This window comes from Mytilus californianus, unplaced genomic scaffold (assembly GCF_021869535.1).
Source record: "Mytilus californianus isolate M0D057914Y unplaced genomic scaffold, xbMytCali1.0.p SCAF_3, whole genome shotgun sequence".
Taxonomy (NCBI): domain Eukaryota; kingdom Metazoa; phylum Mollusca; class Bivalvia; order Mytilida; family Mytilidae; genus Mytilus; species Mytilus californianus.
The window spans coordinates 30393884-30411714 of record NW_026262679.1 but is presented as its reverse complement, the minus strand read 5'-3'; the positions used below and the strand labels follow the sequence as shown (position 1 = coordinate 30411714).

Below are 17831 nucleotides of genomic sequence, written 5' to 3'. Positions count from 1 at the left end.
CTACTTGATGGAATCAACACCCTCGCGCACGGACATTACAAAATTGAAAAAAAACACCTTAAAGAGGGGAATGGGGGTGTTGATGAAAGTAAGAATGATCGGATCGAACAAACCTGGTATATGTGAAACATATTCAATATTTCTAGAACGAAAACGATTTAACACACATAAACAGAGGATAGATGCTGTCGAAAGACGATTGCAACTCCGCAGTCGTTTGAGGAATAAAATAAATGAAGAAAATACGAGTGCATTACATAATTCTTCCAACACACCCGTATGTAACAGACAGGTGGAGAAAGCTGTCAATGCTTTTGGGGTATCCCATTTTAGAGGAGTGTTTACGCAAGACGCTTTACCTCCGAAACCACAAAGTGGGTGTGGTATTTTAATCCATGACACCTCAATGGTCCAGGAACACATTGGACGTGTTGGTTTAAGAATAAATTCACAAAGGTGTACTATCTCTTTTAGGGGCTCCCACCAGCCAACGAGATAGTTGACTACCTAAAGTCTGAGATCTACTACAACACCGATGAACTACAGGAGAGAGAAACAGTGGTATGCGCACACTATTGTTTGTATGTGTTGAAATTGTTGTCGGAAGGTCAATCGTTTGTTGAAGTCTTGTTTTCATTGAACCTATAAATAAAATATAGATAAATTTGGATTTTATGGAAGAAAAAGAGGAATGAGTACGGATAGTTTGCTCGAAGACTTGAACATGAACGACAATCGTATCACCAACCGATTCAAGGTGGGGACGCTGCAAACAAAACGATGGGTTATACAGCAAGTAAAAGACAGTACGAGTCAAACCGAAGCATAACAATCCGAGTGTGACTTGATTAAGACCGATATAGAACGAATAGAAAAATGATTTGATACAACAATCAAACAACTTGAGAAAATAGTGGATAAGTCTGCAACACCATGCAACAAGGACTCGGGAAAAGTGGATAAGATTAACAATTCCATGCAACAAAAAAATGATGCACTGGTGGAAAGCACGATAGCAATTGAAGAGCAAAACCGGGAAGATCTGAACAATTTAAGGATGTTCGTTCAGTTGAAACATGCTTAGGATTAACCTGGTTTGTGTTTTGTGAATGACCTAAGAACGAAAAGCTAACATACCTATTGAATGTCTGATAGTTTGATCCTAAAATTAAATGATCTAGGATACCCTCTCCATTTGACGAAGACCTCTTTCACACTACCCTGGGTTCGTTTACGCAAGACTTTTTCGATGCGGTATAAATTTAGATCAGTCTTTTAAAGTTCGGGCTCGAAGAAGGAACCTTGTATCTCCTCATCATTGAAGTCCTTGAGACGGTAGGTTGGGGTTGAGTGTTTAACACGTGGGACACAGTAAAAACTTCATATGTCCACCTAGGGGTGTATCCCTTTTCAAAAGTGCCTTTCTTTTTGGTGATTCAAACCTTATTCCCTACCTTAAACCTAGCCTGTTGCACGGAAGGAATGCCACCGTACAAGTTCCAGTACTCTTTAAATCTGTTTTCATGTTCCTTTTGACTTGCGACCACGGGAGTCATGTTAATGGATCTATGTTTGGAAGTGTTGTACTGGTGAAGAAGATCATTCAATACATCAATGTAGGTGCGTGTGGTGTTGGCTAAAAAGTATTTTGAACATTTTCTCTTTCGCGGTACGGTTCAAGCGTTCAACCCTCAACTTTTCTTCATGCACGGTAGAGTACAGATCACTGCCATGCTTTCTAAGTAACTCCTTGATCTCTTTGTTATAGAATTCAGTACCTTTGTCTGTCCGTAGCTTCTTAGGAAATCGTGATGACTTGAATACCGCTTGGAATGCATCTCTGACCTTGACACCTTTCTTGTGTTTGAGCGATACGAGCCAACCGTATTTGAAGAACACATCGATGATACTCTAATTGAATTTATCTTCCTTTGTTTTCGCTAGAGAAGGAACTCATATCGACAAAATCCGCAGTCCAAATGTCATCCACACCACCAGCGATCACACGTCTTTTCTTAAATTTTCGTCAGACTGGTTTGTGCAACTCGTCTGCTAATTCATCTGTCCAAAGAACTTTTTTTAATCCCCAATCCAAATCGCACTTTGGTACCGATGATAAGTCTTACAATAGCTCGGTCCATCTTCTCTCTCATGGTTAAATTCTGATGGAGTCTAATTGGCTCAGCATATTTTTATCACACACAGAGTTGCGAGTAGTTGTAACCTTATTTGGAGCTTCATCCACTCTATTAATTGGTTTGGACGAAGGTTAGAACCAGGTCCTGTGAAGTTGTGACCCTGAAGATGCATTTTCACTGATAGGTTGTTAATCAGTTTGTTCATGAAGCAACCACAGGTAGACCTCACAAACAGAGATTTCTTTGATCCACACACGGCACAGATTCTACCCCGTTGTCGTTCGTTGCTAGTCATAACTTCAAAACCACTTTGTGTCTCTGTATTCCTCTTACATTTTAAACAATATATTTTCATTTTATTTAATTAAATGGACGTTGCAGATACTCATGAGTTTGAATGTCCCTTTGGTATCTTTCGCCCCTCTTTTTCATACAATGAAACTACTGCGATCAGAAGTAATCATTTCCTCCTTCCGCAGCGGTCAATTATAGGACTGATTATTGGAAATTCAGTCTGTGGTAAGACGACGCTGCTCAACAACCTTCTCCTCAAGTCGGGTTGGTTAGGTTATGATTGTTTGTATGTCTTTTAGAAATCTCTTCACCAACCAATCTATTAGCTATTTCTAAAAGCATTGGGAAAAGGAATCTCAAACGAGGATATACGTTATCTCTTATACATCAAAAGGAAGTGTCCCTTATCCCTGCTCGATGCAGCGGCATTGATGCATATTTCTTTGAACAAGGGGAAGATGTGCCAGAGCTTTGAGAGCTTGACACCCATCGTAAGAACTGAATGGTGTTTAATGATTTGAAGTTGAGCAAACAGACAAAATGCGACGACTATTATGTCCGAGGTGGACACAACAATATGAACTGTATCTATCTGTATCAAAACTACATAAAACTCCCACGCCAGTCGATCCGGGATAACACCAATTTTAAATGTCTTTTTCAAGAATCTCCCGCACATTCACCGTGATCTTTGTTCAGATTTTACCTTTGAGGAGTTTAAGACTTTGTGCAATCACTGTTGGTCTAAACCTTATGGATTTTTCATCATCCATCTCACCAGCACCAAGAAAAATGGAAAATACAGATGCAATTTAAAAGGGTCCTATATTGTTTAATATAAAGAATGAAGTCTAAAGACAAATACGCTGATTTGATATGGATGTACGAGAATGAGGGAAAAAACGTTAGTATTGAAAACGAAAAGGACTATCTCTTGTACGAAAATTTTGGATTAAATCGCACACATGAGACATCCGACACAGAAGAACAAGTCGATGATGCAAGAAGGATGCTGGTGAGATTGCCTCATCGAACCAATAGGGGTAAAAGACAAGTCGAGGATGCAAGAGGGATACCGTTGGGAATACCGTAATGGAACGATAGGTGTGAAAGAAACTCTATAGAACACTAACTCAAGCAATTATAAAAGAAAGAATTTCTATGGGTAATGTGACTGTAATAAAAAAAATTAATACCTTTGAAGAATTGAGCGATGTTTGCTTTAGTGTAAACATATTTTATTTGCTTACATATGCAAAAAGGATGAGTTACAAAGTTAATCAAACTTATAAAGTCTTCTCCCATGAACAATTTATAACAATAAAGTATTTACAAAGCATGCATGCAAATAATACATTATATATATTGGATATGTAAAAAGATGATGTGTGATGATGTGAATGGTTGTACACAATATACATGCATATGCACTGTGCTATATTATACAATTAGAAACCTCTTTGACTCTTTAATAAATTCATATACATTCTTTAAAATTCTTTTATTTTCATCATTAGTTAATGACGAATCACCGGAGGTTAAGATGTTCAAATTTAGTGGAGAGTTCTATGGTAACTAGTTCAGATTATAATATAGTTTGATTCCTATATTTGCATAATAATTAGGACATTCAAAAAAGAAGTGTTATGAATCTTCACGCTTAGCACCACAACGACAAGACGGATCTGAAATGATATTGGATGTTATTATTAAGATTATGATTAAAAAAAAAGCTGAGCATCTAAGTTGAGTTTACGATTGCCAAATTTATAATGTTTTGGTACTTTGGCTTTTGATTCAGTTTAATATTCTTGAATTCAGTTTTAAATTTAACTAAAGAGTCAATTGTTGCGGATCACTACATTAAGGTTATTCCACAGTCGTACAGTTGAAGGTATGACGGATTCTTGGGTCAATGAAAATCTACAAAAGGGTATATCATATCATTCCCATTACGTAAGAGGTAAACAGCTGTACTTTGGATTGTTGGTGAAATTATATTGCAAACATAGGCTGGTGTATTATTATGTTGAATATTATAAAATAATTGTAGCTTCCTCCCTTCTCTTCGATCAGCTAGAGTTTTCCAACCAATCTCATCATAAATAATTATACTACTAGTAAAAATAGGAATACCCTGTTACAATTCTGGCTGCCTCAAGCTGCAGCTGCTCAAATGCTTCACAATAACCCACACCCATATTATCCCAAACTTCACAGTCATATTCGAGTTACGATCTTATAAAAGTCAGGTATAGCTTTTCTAAGTTATTCCTATTTAATCTGTACTTTTTGATTTTCTATGCATCTCTACTAAATGTAACACCTAAATGTTTATGAAAATATGTAACTTGAATATTCTTACCATTGAATATGAAATTTATTTCCGGAGTTTCAATCTATGAAAACATCATAATTTCTGTTTTTCTGGGTGAAGGACATCAGCCATTTCTCCGACCAATCGCTCAGCTAACTCATGTCGTGACGGATCACTGATTTTACTTTAGATGTGTCACGACTAGAGTAACTGAGAGATGTGTCATCTGCAAATAATCTACATAAAGAGATCAAATCTTCAGCAATATCGTTAACAGAGTTAATGAATAAGAGCGGTCCCAAAATTGAACCCTGTGAGACTCCAGCTGAAATACTGCAAAGCACTGACGAAGATTGTTTAATAACAACTCGCTGTTGTGTGTTGTTAAGGTAACTTTTAAACTATTTCAATAAATTCCATATGACTTCATTTTATGTAGCAATCCTTGATGCCAAACTTCATCGAAAGCTTTAAAAAAGTCACAGAAAACAAAACAGCTAATTTCTTTATATTCTAGTGAATTTGAAATACAGATGTATATCTCTTAAATCTGGTGAACTGCTGAACATTTTGAAAGAAAACCAGATTGTTTTTCATATATTAACTTATTTCTTTGTAGGTGATTGAAGACGTGTTTATAAACAATCCAATCCATTATGTTTCCTACACAACTTATAAGCGATATTGGCCTATAGTTAGATGGTAACGAACTATCTCCTTTTTAACAAAAAAAGCAATTACATTTGCAGTCTTCAAGCTGATGGGAAATTTTTATTGTTGTAAGGATTTAATATATATCATTTTCAAAGGAATTGCTCAGGACACATTTTCAGCATTTTATGGCTTATGACAATTGGAACAGATGCCTTATTAGGATCTAAAATTTTAATTATATCATCTATTTCATCTTTTTCAATTACTAAATCACTTAAAAAAAAATTGGTTCTTGGTTCAATTTAAGGGATGGGAACACCTTTCTCCTCTAGGGAAGAAATCAGACTAAAATATTCATAAATATTTAGAGATTACATTTCTCGTTGTCTCTGTACAATATATCTTCCATGCTTTCATCGTGAATAATATTATTAAGTGGGGGTAAATCACCAGAACCTTTATTGGATTTTAAATGCATTTTCATTATCTTCCCATAAGTTTTGGAGTTAGCCACATTATTTAATCTTTTTAAGTTTCTAAGGCTTTTTTACGAAATCGGTCTCTTCAACGGATTATTTTCCTCATCTCGTTGTCAAACCATAGTCTGTCATTGTTTTGTATGTAAACAATGCGAGTTGGGATTCTCTATCTTGCGATGTCATGGAGTTTCTGAGTAAATGTATTGCACATCTAGTCAACATCCTCAGCATCAGAAAAAAGTTCATTTCAACTGACAGAATCAAGTCCTAAAGAAAATTTATTTAAATTTGCTTTTTTGTACAACCAAATTTCTCTTTTGAATGATTTGAATGTAAATCTCGGACATTCTAGCGATGTTTGCTATACCTATTTTCAAAAGCATCGCACAATGATTCTTGAAAAGGAACTCATGTGTATGAGCGATTGCAACTGTGCATGTAGACATAATTACGAACGTGCCAGTTTGGGGTTTAAGATGTGTTATAAATGTGGTGTTACATTATGTTTTCGCATTGACCGCAATGGTTGTTTCGATAACTGGAATGGAGGAAAGATCTACCACCGACAGAAACCTTTACAATAACCGCAATGTAAGGCAACGATGAACATAGGACCTAATGCACTCATCGGTGTCAACCAAACCAAGACGTATGCCTCAGACACTTGGATTTTAAGCAGAGGACAGAAGCAAAACAAAAACTTTAAGAAGAGGAAAGTGGTCTATACATTACCCTATTGTTTCAAAACTATTCAAAGACAATCAACTGCTAAGGAGTGTTTTCACAAACGCTATGGAGTGTTTTCACAAAACGCCAGGAAGTGGGTTTTTTTCAAACGGTATTAAAAAAAATTACCGATCCTTAGCAGCGCTAAGCTCTCGCTAGGGAGTTTCAGGATGTAAAGCGTGACATCAAAGCTAGCAACTTACAACAACGACTTGATACACATAAATTTAGTCGTGATCTTAGCAAGTTTTTAAAACCAGTCGTCGAAGCACAAGAGAAAACGGCTTTTAAAATCAGAAAGACAATTGAAGACTTTCCGGCGATCCTACCGCTACCCACATTGCCTCTTTCACCTACCGAGTTTTCCGATCTATTACCTATTGAACCAGCTCCAGGCACAACCCTTGGACCTCGAGCTCAAAAGTGTTTACAACTCAATAGGATTAAGGATGCTGACCACATCTTCGGACTAAGATTTAAAGACGGTGTTATTTACATTGGAGATACGCTCGTTACTTTTGAAGGAGATACTATTTTTTTTTTGGATTGAGTGCGATACAGGGGACCCTTAGATTTGTGGGAACTCGTGGTCAAGAAACGCCATAAAACATTCGAACCGGAAGACTTAGAAGCTTATGAAACTATTTTGAAAGATATAAATGCAATATACAAATATCATGACCCAGCGTCCGGGCCTTAATCCAATGGAAAGCCATCGTACCTTCCACATTTGTTACACAGTAATGTTATTAACGAAAATTTTACTTTTTCGTAGGAACGCATATAATATTTATTATACATCTAACAACAATTAATCAAGCAATACAACGTCTGTCTATGGTTCAATTTGTTTATTTGTCCATTAACTTATTCTCAACTTAATAATTGATTGTGTGGGAGGTCGCTGCAAGACAATCCAAAGACTTTAAATGTACTTAAAAATATTCCTATAAAATAACAAGCAAACAATGAGTGAAACAGGCTAGAGATGTGATGGATGGGTACCCCATATCCTTTGTTTTTCTATTATAGGAGTCTTTTATGAAATAAGTTTAAAATGTTTAAATAGGAAGACACCAATTCTCGGCAGATGAATGAAACGTTACCATAAAAGTAAAAGAAAAAACATATTGTATTGATAATGAAATTGAGAATGGATATGGGGAATGTGTCAAAGAGACAACAACCCGACCATAGAGCAGACAACAGCCGAAGGCCACCAATGGGTCTTCAATGCAGCGAGAAACTCCCGTAACCGGAGGCGTCCTTCAGCTGGCCACTAAACAAATATGTATAATAGTTCAGTGATAATGGACGTCATACTAAACTCCAAATTATACACAAGAAACTAAAATTAAAAAAGATACAAGACTAACAAAGGCCAGAGGCTCCTGAATTGGGACAGGCGCAAAAATGCGGCGGGGTTAAACATGTTTTTTGAGATATCAACCCTCCCCCTATACCTCTAGCCAATGTAGAAAAAACAAACGTACAACAGTACGCACAGTAAAACTCAGTTTAAGAGAAGTCCGAGTCCGATGCCAGAATAGGAAAAAAAAATGACAATAATACATAGATAACAACAGACTACTAGCAGTTACTGACATGCCAGCTCCAAACCTCAATTAAACTGATTGAAAGATTATGTCTTCATCATATGAATATCAGGCACAATCCCTCCTGTTAGGGGTTTAGTATTATACCATCATAAAATATATGAGCAGAACATATTTACAAAGCACAAAATGTGTCATGCCAACAACTTGTTTTTAGAATAAATATGTTTAATTCCGATGCAAAGACCCTATAAGTGAATCAATATTAAAGCCAAAATATGCAATATTTAATGACCTGACAACAGTATCGTAACTATATCCCTTCTTAATAAGTCTGTTTAAAGGTTGTGTTAGCTTTTGAGGTGAATACTGACATTTTTGTGCTTTGTAAAGAATATTACCATAAAAGATTGGATGTGAAATACCCGAACGTATAAGATGTCTATAAGATAAGTCAATGATATTATGCATTTGTATTAGTATTTGCACATCTCATTTCTATGGAGATGTTTTGACTAAGCCCCCTCATTCATGTTCGATTGACTTTGAAACTTCTGCTCAGTTTAAATGATAAAGTTGATAAATTTAGTTTAAGTAAAACACTTATGATGGGTCAATAATATTTTGGTATTGTTTGGGCTCCGCCACATAGTCCAGTCGGTATTGTTTGGGCTCCGCCATATAGTCCTGTCAAACTATGTATGAAAGGCTTAAACATCACTTAAATTGCAACAGAAACATTTTTGAGTGTTTTTGTGTCAAGGATTTCGTTAAAGTGATAAATCAAAAGTCTACCACGTTAAAAGTGGTGTAAATGGTTAGTTTGGGTTTAAATCATTTACATAAATCAATGAAAACTAAGAAGTTTTATTTTCTAAGGTATTGACAGAGAAGCATCTTTTATTACAATATAACTCTATTTGAAACATCACACACATGATTATATAAGGAAGCTGACAAAATTGCAGGACAAGAAAATAGTTATTGAGACAAAAACTAAGATTTTATCATAACTCTACGAAATAGGAAACCAGAAAATTTGTCAAATGTAACTCTATTTTAAAGATAACAATGAAGATTGTATGCGAAACTGAGACAAATTGCATGACCGAAAATAAATTAATTTAAATCTAATGACGTTTATCATCAAATCTCTGAAAACAGGAAATTTGTCAAATGCATTGGAAATTAAGATTTTCGTCAATATTTTCGATAATATATACTAAATAATTGAAATATTTAAAATATCATGGCAAACAATATTCATAATATGTATGTCAAAAGCATTCTTGTAAAAAAAATTATCCAAAACATGAAAAGTAAATTAGTATGATTCTGTCGAATCCTCTGTTAAGACGTTTTAAAGGTATCAATAGAACTTACATTTCGTATAGTGTATACATTGTTTAAGGGCCATAGAAGAAGCAGGAGGAAAGTATTGGTAATTCAAATCAAGTCGAATTATTAAAACTGTATAAGTTTGGCTATTTGCAGATTAAAGTTTGTAGATTCAGATACAAGGGTTGGCATAATCCTGCCACTGTCTGATTATTAATGTAATGTATATGTATATAAAGAATAAGATTACGTGGTATGGAATGGACCGTTATCCACCAGAGTCCAAAATGACGTGGATGTAAGCAACAATAGATCGTTGGTTTTCAACAATAAACAAATCCAAACCGTATAACCAATTTTAAAAGGCATCCATTTGATAAAATGTAAAACAGGTCAAACAAGAAAAACCAACGGCCTGCTTTATGACAAAAAAGTTAACGACAGTGTGCATGACAGATAGCCTTCAACCACAACTACTGAGTCATAGGATAATGACTTGATTCATCAAACTGACACGAAGCACAAACAAAAAACTAATATAAAGACAAACGACACAAAGTACCGATCTAAGAGAACTTGCAATACTGAAATCTAGTTCAAAATCAATTATAACTAATAATTATAGATCCTGTTCTCCAAGACTTAAGTATCAATCATGACACACCTAACGGATTTAGTGTAAATACGTCTTATACAGTCTGTTAAAAGCATGCCCTTGTGCAATGCCAAAATATAAGTACATAGTAGCGATGAAGGGTCATAGGTTTTTATAACTGTACTAAAATTCAAAATCAATTTTAGTACCGACAATAACAAAAGTCAAAGAGTTCACTGCGGTGTTAAATTGATAACTTTTAACAATAGGTTTACATGAATCGTAGCACTTTTTTTCTTTTTGTTTATGTTACAATAAATTATCGTTTATGCGAGAGTTTCCTAACTTCAATGTATAAAGAATATTTACATGCTTTAAAAATGGTTACCCCAGTTACAACTCGTGCTGCTTCAAGATTTATTTTACATATGGTTCAGTTTAAACTTTAAAAAAAAATACCTTCCTCAAGAAATTTAGTTCTTTTAAAGGCTTTTGCTATCAAAAAAATAATACGGACAGTCCACTTAAAGTCATAACTTAAGAAAACGCCAGGATATAACGTATGATGAAGATATATATAAGTTTGTACCAGGAAAACCTACCTATCCTAATTTCAAGTGGCTATCCTTAACATTTGTTTGTTATTTTTGAACAAGCACTATTAAAGTCAGACTCTTTTCCCTGTTTAAACTAGTCAAAAACCTTTCTAGATAATAAAATTATTTTCCTACATACCTTCTCTAACTGTTTTCAACATGTTAGCGGAAATATGGGTATTATGGGCCTTATGTTGCACTTACAGGTGCACTTATTGTTAACCTATATCTGTTTCCTGATTGAAACTGTTAGCTACCTTCCAACATGTGTGCAATAGTGTTTTAACCGATACATTTCTAAGTCGTTTGTTATATCATTTTGTCAATAAAATCAAACTATTTTTTCTAATAGGCGTAATCAAAAAAGAAGTAAAAATCATACTTTAACTACTGGTTTTCGTTATTATTCTACAGGAATTTGCCTGTTTAATTTACCTATAATTATTAGAATAACCCTAAAAATGTAAAATAAATGGTGCATATATCAAAAATATAAACAAACATTGAAAATAATACTTTTACTATTGTAGTATTGTTTTCGTTTTTATCACCGAATATATTCAGTAACTTTGTTTAAATATGAAGAAAAGGAAAGTTTTCTTAACAATGTTTTTTTAATGTTTAACGAACAAACGAACAAATAATGCTGAAATGGTTAATTGCTTGTAGCTTTGTTGGCCTATTTAATGAAATGAACCTTTCACATAACAGAAATATCTTGTGTTCGAAACATGTTGTTTTCAATATAAAAATAAGGAGATGAGACAACTATCCACCAAAATTCAAATGAAGTGGATGTACGCAATTATAGGCAACCGCACGGCCTTTAACAATTTGAAGTTGTTGAATGATAGTATAGTGTAGAGGACACACTAGTATATCAATTCTTCATTTGTATACATACATAACAATTATCGATGGGATGACTTGATCTTTATAATTCTATTAAATACGTCGGATGTTATAAAACTAAGTGTACGCATTTTCTTGTTTGGTAGCTGTTGAATTATTTTTGATCGTGTTTTGTCGAGTTGAGTCGATTTGTGTTGTTGACCGTTGATGCGTACCGTCGTAATATGGAAATATCTAAGAACAAAAAATATGTCTGAGGCTAGTGACACATAGATCATTTGGTCTCTGGTTGATAGTTGTCTTATTTGCAATCACATTACATTGCCTTATTTGTATATCTTAGTCCTTTAAATTTTACATTAGATTAGAAATGGCCGTTAATTGTGATTTATCTTTCAAGAATAAATTAGGTATAGCATCATATTGGTATGAGTATGTACCTAGAACAGATACGTAGAGCAGTTTAATTTGCTAGGTGTATCATTAAATACAGTCGGTATTGTTTGGGCTCCGCCATATAGTCCTGTCAAACTATGTATGAAAGGCTTAAACATCACTTAAATTGCAACAGAAACATGTTTCAGTGTTTTTGTGTCAAGGATTTTGTTAAAGTGATAAATCAAAAGTCTACCACGTTAAAAGTGGTGTAAATGGTTAGTTTTGGTTTAAATCATTTACATAAATCAATGAAAACTAAGAAGTTTTATTTTCTAAGGTATTGACAGAGAAGCATCTTTTATTACAATATAACTCTATTTGAAACATCACACACATAATTATATAAGGAAGCTGACAAAATTGCAGGACAAGAAAATAGTTATTGAGACAAAAACTAAGATTTTATCATAACTCTACGAAATAGGAAACCAGAAAATTTGTCAAACGTAACTCTATTTTAAAGATAACAATGAAGATTGTATGCGAAACTGAGACAAATTGCATGACCGAAAATAAATTAATTTAAATCTAAAGACGTTTATCATCAAATCTCTGAAAACAGGAAATTTGTCAAATGCATTGGAAATTAAGATTTTCGTCAATATTTTCGATAATATATACTAAATAATTGAAATATTTAAAATATCATGGCAAACAATATTCATAATATGTATGTCAAAAGCATTCTTGTAAAAAAAATTATCCAAAACATGAAAAGTAAATTAGTATGATTCTGTCGAATCCTCTGTTAAGACGTTTTAAAGGTATCAATAGAACTTACATTTCGTATAGTGTATACATTGTTTAAGGGCCATAGAAGAAGCAGGAGGAAAGTATTGGTAATTCAAATCAAGTCGAATTATTAAAACTGTATAAGTTTGGCTATTTGCAGATTAAAGTTTGTAGATTCAGATACAAGGGTTGGCATAATCCTGCCACTGTCTGATTATTAATGTAATGTATATGTATATAAAGAATAAGATTACGTGGTATGGAATGGACCGTTATCCACCAGAGTCCAAAATGACGTGGATGTAAGCAACAATAGATCGTTGGTTTTCAACAATAAACAAATCCAAACCGTATAGCCAATTTTAAAAGGCATCCATTTGATAAAATGTAAAACAGGTCAAACAAGAAAAACCAACGGCCTGCTTTATGACAAAAAAGTTAACGACAGTGTGCATGACAGATAGCCTTCAACCACAACTACTGAGTCATAGGATAATGACTTGATTCATCAAACTGACATGAAGCACAAACAAAAAACTAATATAAAGACAAACGACACAAAGTACCGATCTAAGAGAACTTGCAATACTGAAATCTAGTTCAAAATCAATTATAACTAATAATTATAGATCCTGTTCTCCAAGACTTAAGTATCAATCATGGCACACCTAACGGATTTAGTGTAAATACGTCTTATACAGTCTGTTAAAAGCATGCCCTTGTGCAATGCCAAAATATAAGTACATAGTAGCGATGAAGGGTCATAGGTTTTTATAACTGTACTAAAATTCAAAATCAATTTTAGTACCGACAATAACAAAAGTCAAAGAGTTCACTGCGGTGTTAAATTGATAACTTTTAACAATAGGTTTACATGAATCGTAGCACTTTTTTTCTTTTTGTTTATGTTACAATAAATTATCGTTTATGCGAGAGTTTCCTAACTTCAATGTATAAAGAATATTTACATGCTTTAAAAATGGTTACCCCAGTTACAACTCGTGCTGCTTCAAGATTTATTTTACATATGGTTCAGTTTAAACTTTAAAAAAAAATACCTTCCTCAAGAAATTTAGTTCTTTTAAAGGCTTTTGCTATCAAAAATATAATACGGACAGTCCACTTAAAGTCATAACTTAAGAAAACGCCAGGATATAACGTATGATGAAGATATATATAAGTTTGTACCAGGAAAACCTACCTATCCTAATTTCAAGTGGCTATCCTTAACATTTGTTTGTTATTTTTGAACAAGCACTTTTAAAGTCAGACTCTTTTCCCTGTTTAAACTAGTCAAAAACCTTTCTAGATAATAAAATTATTTTCCTACATACCTTCTCTTACTGTTTTCAACATGTTAGCGGAAATATGGGTATTATGGGCCTTATGTTGCACTTACAGGTGCACTTATTGTTAACTTATATCTGTTTCCTGATTGAAACTGTTAGCTACCTTCCAACATGTGTGCAATAGTGTTTTAACCGATACATTTCTAAGTCGTTTGTTATATCATTTTGTCAATAAAATCAAACTTTTTTTTCTAATAGGCGTAATCAAAAAAGAAGTAAAAATCATACTTTAACTACTGGTTTTCGTTATTATTCTACAGGAATTTGCCTGTTTAATTTACCTATAATTATTAGAATAACCCTAAAAATGTAAAATAAATGGTGCATATATCAAAAATATAAACAAACATTGAAAATAGTACTTTTACTATTGTAGTATTGTTTTCGTTTTTATCACCGAATATATTCAGTAACTTTGTTTAAATATGAAGAAAAGGAAAGTTTTCTTAACAATGTTTTTTTAATGTTTAACGAACAAACGAACAAATAATGCTGAAATGGTTAATTGCTTGCAGCTTTGTTGGCCTATTTAATGAAATGAACCTTTCACATAACAGAAATATCTTGTGTTCGAAACATGTTGTTTTCAATATAAAAATAAGGAGATGAGACAACTATCCACCAAAATTCAAATGAAGTGGATGTACGCAATTATAGGCAACCGCACGGCCTTTAACAATTTTAAGTTGTTGAATGATAGTATAGTGTAGAGGACACAGTAGTATATCAATTCTTCATTTGTATACATACATAACAATTATCGATGGGATGACTTGATCTTTATAATTCTATTAAATACGTCGGATGTTATAAAACTAAGTGTACGCATTTTCTTGTTTGGTAGCTGTTGAATTATTTTTGATCGTGTTTTGTCGAGTTGAGACGATTTGTGTTGTTGACCGTTAATGCGTACCGTCGTAATATGGAAATATCTAAGAACAAAAAATATGTCTGAGGCTAGTGACACATAGATCATTTGGTCTCTGGTTGATAGTTGTCTTATTTGCAATCACATTACATTGCCTTATTTGTATATCTTAGTCCTTTAAATTTTACATTAGATTAGAAATGGCCGTTAATTGTGATTTATCTTTCAAGAATAAATTAGGTATAGCATCATATTGGTATGAGTATGTACCTAGAACAGATACGTAGAGCAGTTTTATTTGCTAGGTGTATCATTAAATACAGTCGGTATTGTTTGGGCTCCGCCATATAGTCCTGTCAAACTATGTATGAAAGGCTTAAACATCACTTAAATTGCAACAGAAACATGTTTGAGTGTTTTTGTGTCAAGGATTTCGTTAAAGTGATAAATCAAAAGTCTACCACATTAAAAGTGGTGTAAATGGTTAGTTTTGGTTTAAATCATTTACATAAATCAATGAAAACTAAGAAGTTTTATTTTCTAAGGTATTGACAGAGAAGCATCTTTTATTACAATATAACTCTATTTGAAACATAACACACATGATTATATAAGGAAGCTGACAAAATTGCAAGACAAGAAAATAGTTATTGAGACAAAAACTAAGATTTTATCATAAATCTACGAAATAGGAAACCAGAAAATTTGTCAAATGTAACACTATTTTAAAGATAACAATGAAGATTTTATGCGAAACTGAGACAAATTGCATGACCGAAAATAAATTAATTTAAATCTGAAGACGTTTATCATCAAATCTCTGAAAACAGGAAATTTGTCAAATGCATTGGAAATTAAGATTTTCGTCAATATTTTCGATAATATATACTAAATAATTGAAATATTTAAAATATCATGGCAAACAATATTCATAATATGTATGTCAAAAGCATTCTTCTAAAAAAAAATTATCCAAAACATGAAAAGTAAATTAGTATGATTCTGTCGAATCCTCTGTTAAGACGTTTTAAAGGTATCAATAGAACTTACATTTCGTATAGTGTATACATTGTTTAAGGGCCATAGAAGAAGCAGGAGGAAAGTATTGGTAATTCAAATCAAGTCGAATTATTAAAACTGGATAAGTTTGGCTATTTGCAGATTAAAGTTTGTAGATTCAGATACAAGGGTTGGCATAATCCTGCCACTGTCTGATTATTAATGTAATGCATATGTATATAAAGAATAAGATTACGTGGTATGGAATGGACCGTTATCCACCAGAGTCCAAAATGACGTGGATGTAAGCAACAATAGATCGTTGGTTTTCAACAATAAACACATCCAAACCGTATAGCCAACTTTAAAAGGCCTCGATTGGATAAAATGTAAAACAGGTCAAACAACAAAAACCAACGGCCTGATTTATGACAAAACAGTTAACGACAGTGTGCATGACAGATAGCCTTCAACCACAACTACTGAGTCATAAGATAATGACTTGATTCATTGAAATGACACGAAGCACAAACAAAAAACTAACATAAAGACAAACGACACAAAGTACCGATCTAAGAGAACTTGCAATACTGAAATCTAGTTCAAAATCAATTATAACTAATAATAACAGATCCTGTTCTCCAAGACTAAAGTATCAATCATTACGCACCTAACGGATTTAGTGCAAATATGTCTTATACAGTCTGTTAAAAGCACGCCCTTTTGCAATGCCAAAATATAAGTACATAGTAGCGATGTAGGGTCATAGGTTTTCATAACTGTACTAAAATTCAAAATCAACTTTAGTACCGACAATAACAAAAGAGTTCTCTATGGTGTTAAATTGATAACTTTTAAGAATAGGTTTACATGAATCGTAGCACTGTTTTCTTTTTTTGATTATGTTACAATAAATTATCGTTCATACGAGAGTTTCCTAACTTCAATGTGTAAAGAATATTTACATGCTTTAAAAATGGTTACCTCAGTTACAATTCGTGCTGGCACAAGATTTCTTGTACATATGATTCAGTTTAAACTTAAAAAAAAAACCTTCCTCAAGAAATTTAGTTCTTTTAAAGGCTTTTGCTATCAAAAAAATAATACGGACAGTCCACTTAAAGTCATAACTTAAGAAAACGCCAGGATATAACGTATGATGAAGATATATATAAGTGTGTACCAGGAAAACCTACCTATCCTAATTTCAAGTGGCTATCCTTAACATTTGTTCTTATTTTTTAACAAGAACTATTAAAGTCAGACTCTTTTCCCTGTTTAAACCAGTCAAAAACCTCTCTAAATAATAACATTATTTTCCTACATACCTTCTCTAACTGTTTTCAACATGTTAGCGGAAATACGGGTATTATAGGCCTTATGTTGCACTTACAGGTACATTTATTGTTAACCTATATCTTTTTCCTGATTGAAACTGTTAGCCACATTCCAACATGTGTGCAATAGTGTTTTAACCGATACATTTCTAAGTCGTTTTTTTATATCATTTTGTCAATAAAATTAAAGTTTTATTTTCTAAAAGGCGTAATCAAATTGAAGTAAAATTATACTTTAACTACTGGTTTTTGTTATTATACTGCAGGAATTTTTACTATTGTAGTATTGTTTTCGTTTTTATCACCAAATATTCAGTAACTTTGTTTAAATATTGTCAGGGTTGAAATTTAACAGAGCTAAAACTGAGGGTGTTTGTCTTGGGAAACAAAAAAACTGCAAAGATAAATATGACAATATTAACTGGACAAATATACCTGTAAAAAGCCTAGGTATATATTTTGGTCATAATAAAAAAAGAGAGTCAAAGATTAAATGCTGAAAAACGTTTAGAAAAATCAGCAAAAATTATTCTTAATTGGAAAAAGAGAAACGTAACCATGAT

General features: G+C 33.1%; 1 protein-coding gene across 5 annotated transcripts in view; it reads right to left on the bottom strand.

Annotated features, from left to right (window-relative positions):
* Window positions 1-17831, bottom strand: part of LOC127734325 (transient receptor potential cation channel subfamily M member-like 2) — a 571123-nt gene that overhangs the window by 363999 nt on the left and 189293 nt on the right. The gene's annotated exons all lie outside the window — the stretch shown is intronic.